General features: G+C 36.3%; 1 protein-coding gene across 1 annotated transcript in view; it reads left to right on the top strand.

Moving 5' to 3' along the window:
• LOC111155455 (XK related 4) overlaps window positions 1-12922 on the top strand; it is a 425560-nt gene that overhangs the window by 335169 nt on the left and 77469 nt on the right. The window lies entirely within an intron of this gene.

The raw sequence follows: 12922 nt of genomic DNA, 5'->3' as shown, positions 1-12922 counted from the left end.
TATGTTGTTTTGTGGATATGAAAACATTGGGAGAAATATGAAGTTCTCAGAAAATTCCATTTATCAGAGAAATTATGTTATTTACATCTCTTTATTCCCTTTTCTTCCAGAAAGCCTTCTTATCTAACACCCTACCTTGACCTTATTTCCATCAACTTTTCCATAACAAAAAAAGCTCCTTTTCTCCTTGACTTTACCTCCCCACTGAAATCAGAGAAGTGCAAAAAAAAGGAAGATCATGAAACTCGTGTTTCAGTATGGGTCTTTCTGGGGTTCCCCGAAGCCCCTTTTCAACAAAGTAACAAATAGATTTAAATAACTATTGACTGCTTGCCCACCCCATCCAATCTTCAGGGAGACAAACTGCCTCTTGACGAAGCATTGCTTTTTTCATTTATTTAAAATATTTTAAAATTTACATTTAGAAAACAAATTTATTTTTGTAAGTATATATGGTACTTTTCTTACAGCAGCAGGGTTTTGTTTCCAACCCAGGAATTATTTTTTCCATTCAAAATATTGAGACAAAACTGTAGTGCAGAGGAACAGAGCTAAATATTTATAAATGTAATTGCTCTATAATTTCTTAAACATTAGTTAACAAACAAGCTTTGCCTTGGAATTCTAACATATCAGAGAGGGAGTTTTTGTTTTCATTAATAGCATACAGTAATAGTGAATCTGTACAGAATTCACTAATAATGGCATTTTACAGTTACCTGTCTATGAAATCCAGGAGTTCCCTTTACTTTAAGTGTTACTGAACAATGATTAATAAGGAACAATCAAAACAAATCATTAACTCAATCTTTATTTACCTTTTTTATGCTCTTATTTTTAAGACTCACAATTTAAGTGAGACATATGGTCTTACAGGTCTACCGATGATCATTTAAAATGGAAGAGAAGTTTGAGTTTCTGTGCCTCCGGATCTCACCTCCCAGAGATAGGGGTATTGTCCTCTCTCCAATGGGAGCATCATTCCTTGAATGAATGAAATCTTTTGGTAAAACAGACATAATTAAAAGGACTGAGGAGGAGAAAAGGGAGCTAATTATCTACTGTAGAGTAGACAATAAACATTGGTAACCGAAGAGTGAAAGGAAGGGATAAAGAACAAGAGGCCAGTTGGTTAAATAAGTAGCAATCACCAGAAAAAAACCTAATTCAAGATCGTGTGTTTTCTTCTTTATTTAAAGTAGTTTACTTAAAAAAAAATAAAAATAGTTTACTTACTTTAAAATGCACATATATGTATATATATATATATATATATATCTCATGTGAAATATGATCAATTTATAGATATGCTAAATAATTAACAGTTAACTACAGTATAAAACTACAGTATAATTTCTGTTCTCTAAAACTTGTAACATGACATAAATTTGCTAAGAAGGGAGTGTTGTTAGCTGAACTTTTGTAAATTTGAATCATCCTACCAATGAAAAATAATTAAATGCATCTTTGAAAGTATCTCATGAAACAACTTAATGTAAATTCAAAAACCTTCCTTTTGGCTATTTCTGCTTGATACTAAACTATTGTCTGTAAATATATATATAATATATATTTCATATAATATGACATTTATATATGACATTGCATATATATATGCAAATGTCATTCAAACTATTCAGATATTAGTTAATTGGATAAAATCCAATCTCAGTATACAAGCTAGGTTGAAAATGAGATTTCATCTTGGGATTGGTGATATGAAGACAAAAGCTCATTAACATGCACAGAATAAATAGTCCTAAGATTTTGGTTTTATCATTATTATTCATCATACAGTGTTTGCAAACAGTTTCATGTGAGTGTGTTGGACTTACGTGTATAAATCTGTTCATGGTAATGGGATTTCCACCCACTTAGGGTGGTAAAGATTAACCCCATTGTGTTTCTACTTAACTACTTTTGTATTTGTTGAGTGGAAGGACAGTTTGATTCAAAAATTATTTGCACAGTTCTACTGTGACTGCTTATTTAAGCCCAGAGCTGTCCTTGCCTGGCTTCCAAGATTATGTGGGGGAGGGAGGGCAGGGGAGCAGGGATACATATTTCCTGCTCTCCTTTTCCTGGCAATTTAAGTGAATTTAAGTGGGGTTCATCCTGCAGCCAATCATATACTCCTAATCTTACAACAGTCAGTAAGAGTTTACTATACATACACCTTAAGCATGCTTTCAAACACTTCTAAGTCAAAGGCATATTCATGCTTTCAAAAACAGGACCACTCACACACACAACGGTATCAGAAGTCTTAGCTGGTCAAAACACAACCCCATCAGTCTTCCAGAGTATGCACCAATCCCAGCCAGAGTGTCACTTGCTCAGGGCTTTCAGAAGATGCATGCATTGTATCTTGGCTAAAACAGTCTGCTTATGGGGATAATATAACAGTTTGATGACACAGGAAGGAGGATTATTTTGAATTTTTGACATATTAATATCCCTTGTGCCCTAGACATAGAAGGGGTCTCCTTCCTTAGAATGGAGTACAATAAAGGAAAGCATTCCTGAGGAGAAGACAGGAGACAAATTTTAAGTGTTGGACACTTCTTGGATCCCATGAGTTCCCCGAGGGTGGGGCACAGAGCAGGGCACTGCATATGACTGTGGTCAAAGGAAAGGGACTTCCAGACAGATTTGCTCATTTCCTAGTTTTGCGTATAGTTATACCTAACAGACATCCTAACTTTTTAATCCACTTAAAATATATCCTTAGAGATAAGTTGCTTGTAGCTGAAAACTTCCAGCTGATCCTCAAAAGGCTACTAGTGTTCTGTGGGAAAATGTAATGCTATGAAATTTTCTGCGTGTTGAGTTGTCCAAATCAAGCTGCCCTATTACAAATCACGTTTCAGCACAGCATATTTTTCACAAATGCTACATGTTTATCAAGGACACCATTTTCCTACACAGTCATAGCTGTAATCTCTGTGTTGATCTTTAATGTACAAGCCGTTATACAGATTGGGTTTTGGAATGAACTATGTAATGTATTCAATCACAAGTATTTTTCTTATTAAGATAAATTAGCAGGTTCCTGATTTCCCCGGAATGCATAGGTGCTTTACTTTATGGCACTGCTATTTTTAATAACGATATTTAGCCAACTAAAATTTAACCCTTGAGAGTCCTTCATTGCTGCAGTCAATTAAGAAATGAGTGTGTCACGGATGTGACAGCTCTGCTAAGAATAGTCCGCAGATGTGCTTTTAAGTAAAGAGGGATTTAAAAATAAATGTATTTGACAAGTTGCTGATCAGAAGCCTATATTTACCACAACCAAATTAGAATGGTGTTGCACAGACGTTGAAGTTTATCCTGAAACATTCCTGAGGTGTGTTCGGATTTGACCTCAGAAGTCTTTTCTCATTACTTTAGAAAGACATTTTGGCTTCTTTGGGCCACAGTCTTCTCTTAAGCTCAAAGAAGACTTTTTTCACATGATCTTTCGACCTCTAAACTCCCACGCTGACAATTTATTGCCCAGTACATGTCATCAGAAATGGCCTGGTCCTTAACATTGTTTATATTCCTATCAGTGCATAGGGCATAAAAGAAACATGTTTTTTTCCTAAAAGCCAAATGGGTAACTTTGCATAACCATAAAATAAATTTTTTTTTCAAATAAGATTAAGCAATAAACTGTGGCACTTTTAAAGTAGCACACATTATAATGGACCAAATACAGCTGCTTTAGATCCCAGCAGTGATTCCAGATGGCTTGATTCCATGTTTCCATGACACAAAGTTCAGGGGTGACCAACCTGCTGATTACTATTCTTGTCTGATTCCCCATTTCTCCCTTAGCAAAGTAAAGGTGTCTGCAAAGTAAAGGTGTTGGGCTTGATTAACATCATGGACTGTCCAAGCTTGAAGAACTGATTGATTCCAACACCGTGGAAGGTCAGCTGAGCCCAGGGTCTGTGCTCTCCAAGCAGACTGTCAAATACATACATCTGTGCTCAGCCTTTTAAATTATTTCTGCCATATCTAGTTTTCTAAACAAAGAAAATAAATCTATGGTACTCAGGTTATGGAATTTGTTATTTCTGCTTAGATTTCAACACAGAGATTGAAGAATGTGTGTTTTTCATAGTAAAAAAAAAAGGTGTTTGTAAAGGAAGTTAGTCATGCATAAAGAAATTGATATCAGGATTCTAATACCCAACCTGAATCAGAAGATTTTAGCAAGCAGCTTATCCAATTTTCTATATTGAGGAGGGAAGTTTCTAGCCCAAATCATATTTAGAAGGTTGCATGTGATTTTTTTTTTACATGTTCTGTGTTCAGTAACAATATAGACAGTGGTCTAGAGATTCTGATCTAATCTCAAGGGTTTCTAACATGACTCCAAATCTTCCTTTATTGTAATCAGGTTACCAGTTACTTACATGGTCAACTTTAGAAACTTTTTGTAAAGAAATCCCACTAGTCCCCCCAAATTACATGGATCTGAGAACATGAATGAGATAAGGAGAGGAACAAACACTTGTTGATTAACTACTGTGCAATATGGACAAGGCTAGTTACTATACATACATTTTTTTAAAAATTTATTGGAAGACAATATTTTATACTATCAAACATATGGGCTCTGAAATCAACTGTCCAAGTCAAATCCATCTATACTATTCAATAACAATAAAATGTAGTCATGTTAGTTAATCTGTATAAACTTCAACTTCCTTGTCTATAAAATGGGAGTTTTATTTTATTTGTTTTTTTCAAGATTTTATTTATTTATTTGACAGAGAGAGAGCGATCACAAGTAGGCAGAGAGAGGGGTCGAAGCGGGCTCCCTGCTGAGCAGAGAGCCCGATGTGGGGCTAGATCCCGGGACCCTGAGATCATGACCTGAGCTGAAGGCAGAGGATTACCCCACTGAGCCACCCAGGTGCCCCAAAATGGGAGTTTTAAATGACATCTGCTTCTTGAAATAGTTGGGAGGATTAAATAAGATAATGCTTTGTAGCGATAAAACCAAGACCTGGAATATAGAAAATACCCAGGTAAATTTTGCAAATAATAGGTGTATGTGTATTAAAAATTAATGACTAAAAATTGTTTTGCATGTGGTTTATAGATAGGCCTGATTGGCAATTTTGATGTGTGAATGAACCATAAGAATGAGAAACTTTTAAAGGAAATCTCAACAGGAATGAGAAATGTCTTAAGGAAATGTTAAGTGAGTTATGAAGAGCAAACACGCAGAAATGTGAAGAACCTTGGTACCTCCCTTCAAAAAACTAGGAAGGGGCAGAAAAAAATGAATGGATTAAAACTGAAAAGGTCCTGGATGTAATCATAACAGAAGGTGTGATATCTGGAGCAGCTGAAGAGAAAGAGATTGATCCAGAATGACTCAGTGCTGGGACACTGGGGGCACATTACCAGATAAAAAAGTTAACTTGGGTCTGAACTCAATTCGAGGGGGAACACCTAAAGCAATGCACCAAAATAGCTTTGCATGTTCAGTGAGCAGTGACTCAGAACAGCCTTCATCCTGGCCTGAAGGTGAATAAAATATGGAAATAGGAAGCAACATAAAAAGAGAGAGAGAGAAGCTTATAAAAGAAGATACCAAGAAATGAGCCTGCCCAAATCAATCTAAAGAAGGGATCAGTGGTCTTCCATGCCAGGCAACAGGACCTATTATACAGATAAAGAAAACCCTCCGGTATAAAAACTCGTAAAATGTTGGATGAAATACATTTTAAATACTGAGGCATAGCTGAGTTGACAGAAACATAAGAACAAGAGAGCCTACAAACAAGAAGAAAGTATGAACCAAAGCAGTGACTATGAAATCAGTTTTTATTCTGAGAGCATCTGCTTATCCCTAGTGACAAAGAACCTGAATTTTAATGAGTCCAAGTCGTGAAAAGGCCAAATCAGAAATCTCCACATGAAGCCAGAATCCCAAATGTGGGAAAAGCAGAGCAGAAAGAGGGTAGGAAATGGAGGGGGGGGAGGGTGGAATCTTGCATAGGGAAACTTGTTTGGCTTAGTCCAGATTCTAAGCAGAGCAGCAAATATGACTAACATGTCTCCTATAAGAACTTCCAACAACCTGCTCAATCTGACACAGACATGTGTCTTAAATTTACATTACCTGAGGGACCTGAAAACCCTCAAGCTAAAAATTTAATTGCAAGTGCTATGGGTTGATATTTGGGTGCAAGCATTTGTCAGAAGGAAAACACAAATGCACTTTAAATCCATGCCTCAAATAATGCCCACATATAAAGGCCCAAGGAACATGAGATCCGTCCCAGCCAGAATTCTATAAACACACAAGAAAATAAGCCACCATGAGTGAGACTCAGAAGATTTCAGGAACAGATCTGCTAAGTCAGTAGATACTGGAATTACCAGAGTCAAAATATAAAGTAAGGATTTTTAATATTTTCAAAATATGAAAGCATTGTGCAGAAATAAGAGACAATCAGGTAAAGCAGGACCAAGCAGAATGCCGGAAACCCTGAAAAATTAAAATTAAAATTTCAGTGGATGGGTTAAACAGCAGATTATACCCAAAGAAGTATTTGACGGTAAAGTAGAAGAGAAATCTGAAGAAATGCAGCACAAGAAGACAAAAACATAGAAAATATTTTTTAAATATTAAAATGTATTGAAGTTGAAGTAAAAAGGGACTACTTTACATTTAATTGTAGTTTCAGAAGTCTAAACTAAAGAAAACTGAGGATAATACTTGAAGAGATAATGCCTGAGAATATTCCAGAATTGATCAAATATGTCTATCTTTATATCAAGAAGCCTAATAATTAGTCTTTTTCTTTTCTTTATTTTTTTTTATTTCTTTTCAGCATAACAGTATTCATTGTTTTTTGCACCACACCCAGTGCTCCATGCAATCCGTGCCCTCTCCAATACCCACCACCTGGCTCACCCAACCTCCCACCCCCTGCCCCTTCAAAACCCTCAGGTTGTTTTTCAGAGTCCATAGTCTCTCATGGTTCACCTCCCCTTCCAATTTCCCTCAACTCCCTTCTCCTCTCCATCTCCCCATGTCCTCCATGTTATTTGTTATGATCCACAAATAAGTGAAACCATATGATAATTGACTCTCTCTGCTTGACTTATTTCACTCAGCATAATCTCTTCCAGTCTCGTCCATGTTGATACAAAATTTGGGTATTCATCCTTTCTGATGGAGGCATAATACTCCATAGTATATACAGACCACATCTTCCTTATCCATTTGTCTGTTGAAGGGCATCTTGGTTCTTTCCACAGTTTGGCGACTGTGGCCATTGCTGCTATGAACACTAGGGTACAGATGGCCCTTCTTTTCACTACATCTGTATCTTTGGGGTAAATAGCCAGTAGTGCAATTGCAGAATCATAGGGAAGCTCTATTTTTAATTCTTATGGAATCTCCACACGGTTTTCCAAAGTGGCTGCACCAACTTGCATTCCCACCCACAGTGTAAGAGGGTTCCCCTTTCTCCACATCCTCTCCAACACACGTTGTTTCCTGTCTTGCTAATTTTGGCCATTCTAACTGGTGTAAGGTGGTATCTGAATGTGGTTTTGATTTAAATTTCCCTGATGGCTAGTGATGATGAACATTTTTTAATGTGTCTGTTAGCCATTTGTATGTCTTCATTGGAGAAGTGTCTGTTCTTGTCTTCTGCCCATTTTTTGACATAATTATCTGTTTTGTGTACATTGAGTTTGAGAAGTTCTTTATAGATCCTGGATATCAGCCCTTTGTTTATATTGTCAGTTGTGAATATCTTCTCCCATTCCGTGGGTTGCCTTATAGTTTTGTTGACTGTTTCCTTCGCTGTGCAGAAGGTTTTGATCTTGATGAAGACCCCAAAATTCATTTTCGCTTTTGTTTCCTTTGCCTTTGGAGACATATCTTGAAAGAAGTTGCTGTGGCTGATGTCAAACCTAATAATTAGTCTTAAGCAGAATAAACATAGACACAATTAGAAACAATATACTGAAGCTCCAAGACACCAAAGAAACAAAGATAAATAGTGGAATATAAGAAGCTATATGGTGGGAGGAAGGAGAACAAAGATTATTTACAAAGAAATCAGTTTTAAGACACCTGGGCTCTCAAGAACAGAAATGGAAGTCAGACAATGTTAGAATAGTAACATCAAAGTTTAGAGAGCAAAAAAGCTGTCAACATAGAAGTGTTTATCTACTGAAAATATAGTTGAATACAAGGGTTAAATAAAGTTATTTTTATACAAAGAAAAGAGAAATTTTAATATCAACAGACCTCCACTAAAGGAATTAATAAAATAGATAAAATTTCAGGTAGAACAAGAATAACTCCAGAAAAAAAAAAATGTAAGATGCACCAAGGAATAATGAGAGGGGGTGGAAAAAGAGGTCACTGTGTAGGTAAATATAAGCAAACAGTGTTGGTATTAAATATTAAGAAATAATGTCTAATTTGGGGGATTTCAGATTTTGAGACAGAACTAAAATCATGGGAAAATAATAGTATATATATCTGGATAGGGTGATCAGAAATTGTGGTCTGGAAATTATTTGAAAGGAAGGCAAAGATTGTGATTTAAACTTAAGTTTTAAATAAGATTTATGCATGTTGAGATTTAAAGGCAACCTCTGAAAAGAATATAAAGAGTATATAACATCCAAATTAGTACTAGTAAGAAAAACAGAATGAAGGAGGAGATATTAATCATTCAGAATGATGACAAGAAAAGCAGAAAGAGTCAAAGTGTAGGGCAAGGATAAAGCATAAATTACATTGTAGAGATAAATATAAATATATTGAAAATAACAGTGGTGGTGGGTGGACTATATAATCACCAGTTAAAACACAAAAATTTTCAGACTTTTTCTACAAAAACAATACTCCTAAAATTTAAGGTCTCAAAAAAGTTAAAGAGTAAAAACACAATAAGTATATACATACATATAGCTGGTGTAATTATCCAGTTACTGGGCGGGGGGTGGATAGAAGCTTTAAAGTAAAACACAAGCAATAGAGGGTAATTGCACTTAAAAGTAAACAAAACACCAGGAATACATAATAGTTCTAAATTTTTGGACATCTAATAATATACCAACAAAATATAAAAGGCAAAGATTTTCAGACATATAAAAAGAAATTGACAAATCCATCATCAAAGCAGACTTCAACACAGCTCTCAGTAAATAATAGATGAAGTAGACAACTATGAGGAAATACACAGAGTATTTGAAAAACAAAATTTTTAAGCTTGAGCTGATAATAGCTCAATATGAAACATTGCACTCAACTCAAGGATACATATCCTTGTAGAGTATGCATGGATCACTTATGAAAACTGATTAAATTCTAGACCATAAATCAGGTTTCAATATATTTTAGAGTTGGTTTTATACGGATTACAATTCTCTGACTACAAAACGGTATAAATCAGTAAAAAATGTAACTTAATAAGTATTTGTCAGCTTAAAGGTACCAGTCTGGGGGCGCCTAGGTGGCTCAGTGGGTTAAAGCCTCTGCCTTTGGCTCAGGTCATGATCCCAGGGTCCTGGGATCGAGCCCTGCATTGGGATCTCTGCTCAGCAGGGAGCCTGCTTTCCCCTCTCTCTCTCTCTTCTGCCTGCCTCTCTGCCTGCCTCTCCACCTACTTGTGACCTCTGTCTGTCAAATAAATAAATAAAATCTTTAAATAAAAAAATAAATAAAGGTACCAGTCTGTAAAAACAAAATCAAAAACAAAAACAACCATGAGTGAAAGTGTAAACCACAAGGGAAATTAAAAAATATTTTGAGTGTATATTATTGTATATTATTATTTGTGAGATATAGCTAAAACAATGTTTAGACATACTAGGGGTGTCTATATGGCTCAGTTGGTTAAGCATCTGTCTTTGGCTCTGGTCATGATCTCAGGGGTCCTGGGATGGAGCCCCACATTGGGCTCTCTGATCAGCAGTGAGTCTGCTTCTCCCTTTCCCTCTGTGATGTCTCTCACTCTCTCAATCAAATAAATAAATAAAATCTTTTAAAAAATAGAAAGAAATACTAAATTTTAGAAAAGTATATTAGAAAAAGAAGGCTCAAAATTAATGAGTTAAGCCTCCAAATTAGGAAGTTAAAAAAAAAGAAGAAGAAGAAGAAGCCCAAGGAAAATAGAAAAAGATCCACTACTTCATAGGACAACTTTTATTTTTAATTCATTCCCACTATTCTGGCTCATTTTTTTTAATACAGATAATTTTTTAACCTATTTACCATCACAGTGAGATGTCCAGTACATCAAATTCCATAATAACCTTCTAACCTGAACTTTTTGATACATACACCTGTGTTTTTCTTTTGCATTTCTATTTTTTAAATTTCTTTTTTTTAATTTTAGTTTAGTTTGTCTAGTTTATTCCTTTTTTACTTTTATTTTCTAATATTCATATAGAGTTAAACTTCAAGGTAATTGCCTTTCCCCAATCAATGCTACCCCTATAGGTAAACCAATTTTTAATCCCCCTTTATCTTAGGAAAGTTGAGTCCTTAACAAAGATATCAAGATACATTCAGGAAGAATCAAAACAACCTTCCTTGCCCACACTGAGAATTTATAACCACTCTCCCATCTTTTTCTTCCACCAGTGTTTCTGTGTTTTTGTGTTTGTCCTGATAGTATATAAATCTTACACTTGGGGTTATTTTTGATGAGGTTCTTCCTTTATTTGCTTATATATATATATTTTTTTCTCTTGTCATACTTTTATCAGTCTTTTTGTTTGTCTGTTTTGTTTGTATACTTCATAAATCTTACCTTGGGGCCCATTTGGGCTGAACCTTCTCTTTTATCTTCCCTTTCTTTCCTGTCTCTCTCTCTCTCTCTCTTTTTTTCTTTTTCTTTTCTTTTTTCTCTCATTTGGGTGGGGAATCCTGATTGTTCAGAAGCGTTCCAGGGTGCACCTTGACTGCACCACGGTCGATACATCCAGCTACATCCGTTCAGCCATCGCTCACCAAAATGACTAGGAGGAGGAATGCCCCACAGAAGAAAAATACAGAGGATGGACCTCCTGCAACAGAGCTAACAGCTAGCAACATAGACAATAAGTCGGAAAGAGAATTCAGGCTAACAATTATCCAGGCAATAGCTAGGTTGGAGAAAGCCATGGATGACCAAATGGAATTGTATGGGCCAAGCTGAAAGCGACCAGAGATGATGTTCACAATGTTAGGGCAGAGCTGAAAGCTACCAGGGCTGAGGTTCACAATGCTCTCAATGAGTTCCAATCTAATCTATATTCTCTCAAAGCTAGGGTAACTGAGACAGAAGATAGAATTAGTGATCTGGAGGACAAACAGATAGAGAGAAAGGTTCAGGAGGAAGCCTGAAACAAACAGCTTAGAAGCCACGAAAACGGAATCAGGGAAATAAATGACACCATGAAATGTTCCAATGTCAGAATCATTGGAATCCCTGAAGGGGAGGAGAAAGAAAGAAGTATAGAAGATATAGTGGAACAAGTTCTTCATGAAAATTTTCCCAATCTCACAAATGGAACTAGCGTTCATATACTAGAGGTCGAACGGTCTCCACCCAAGATTATAGATTCCAGAAAAACATCAAGGCACCTGATAGTCAAATTGAGGAATCATAATTGTAGATATAACCTCTTGAAAGCCGCTAGGACAAAGAAGCTCCTTACTTACAGAGGAAAGCCCATCAGAATAACGTCAGACCTGTCCACAGAGACCTGGCAAGCCAGAAAGGGCTGGCAAGATATATTCAGGGCACTAAATGAGAAGAACATGCAGCCAAGAATACTTTATCCAGCAAGACTGACATTCAAAATGGATGGAGAGATAAAGAGTTTCCAAGACCAGCAAGGCTTAAAAGAGTATGTGACCACCAAGCCGACACTGCAGGAAATATTAAGGGCGGTTCTATAAAAGAGGAAAAATCCTAAGAATAGCATTGAACAGAAATATAGAGACAATCTACAGAAAGAAAGACTTCAAAGGTAACACGATGTCAATAAAAACATATCAGTAATCACTCTCAATGTGAATGGCCTAAATGTGCCCATAAAATGGCACAGGGTTGCAGATTGGCTAAAACGACAGGACCCATCCATATGTTGTCTACAAGAGACCCATTTTGAACCTAAAGATACACCCAGACTGAAAGTGAAGGGATGGAGAAGCATCTTTCATGCCAATGGGCCTCAAAAGAAGGCAGGGGTAGCGATTTTCATATCAGACAAATTAGATTTTAAACTAAAGACTGTAGTCAGAGATACAGAAGGACACTACATCATTCTTAAAGGGACTATCCACCAAGATGATCTAACAATTGTAAATATCTATGCCCCCAATATGGGAACAGCCAATTACATCAGAAAACTGTTAATCAAGATAAAGAGTCATATTGATATGAATACATTAATAGTAGGAGATCTTAACATGCCTCTCTCAGAAATAGACAGATCATCGAAGCAGAACATCAATAAAGAAACAAGAGCATTGAATGACACATTGGACCAGATGGACCTCAGAGATATATACATAACATTCGACCCTAAAACAACAGAATACTCATTCTGCTCAAGTGCACATGGAACCTTCTCAAGAATAGACCACATACTGGATCACAAATCAGGACTCAACCGATACGAAAAGTCTGAGATCATTCCCTGCTTATTCTCAGATCACAATGCTTTGAAACTGGAGCTCAATCACAAGGAAAAGTTCAGAAGGAACTCAAACACCTGGAAGCTAAAGACCACCTTGCTTAAGAATGCTTGGATCAACCAGGAGATCAAAGAAGAACTGAAACAATTCGTGGAAACCAATGAGAATGAAGACAGTTTGGTCCAAAACCTATGGGATACAGCAAAGGTGGTCCTAAGGGGGAAATACATAACCATCCAAGCCTCCCTCAAAAAA

Source organism: Enhydra lutris, unplaced genomic scaffold, assembly GCF_002288905.1.
Source record: "Enhydra lutris kenyoni isolate GAN:26980312 unplaced genomic scaffold, ASM228890v2 scaffoldscaffold41, whole genome shotgun sequence".
In the NCBI taxonomy this organism is placed as follows: domain Eukaryota; kingdom Metazoa; phylum Chordata; class Mammalia; order Carnivora; family Mustelidae; genus Enhydra; species Enhydra lutris.
The sequence above is the reverse complement of the archived record's forward strand: the minus strand, read 5'-3'. Positions and strand labels throughout refer to the sequence as shown.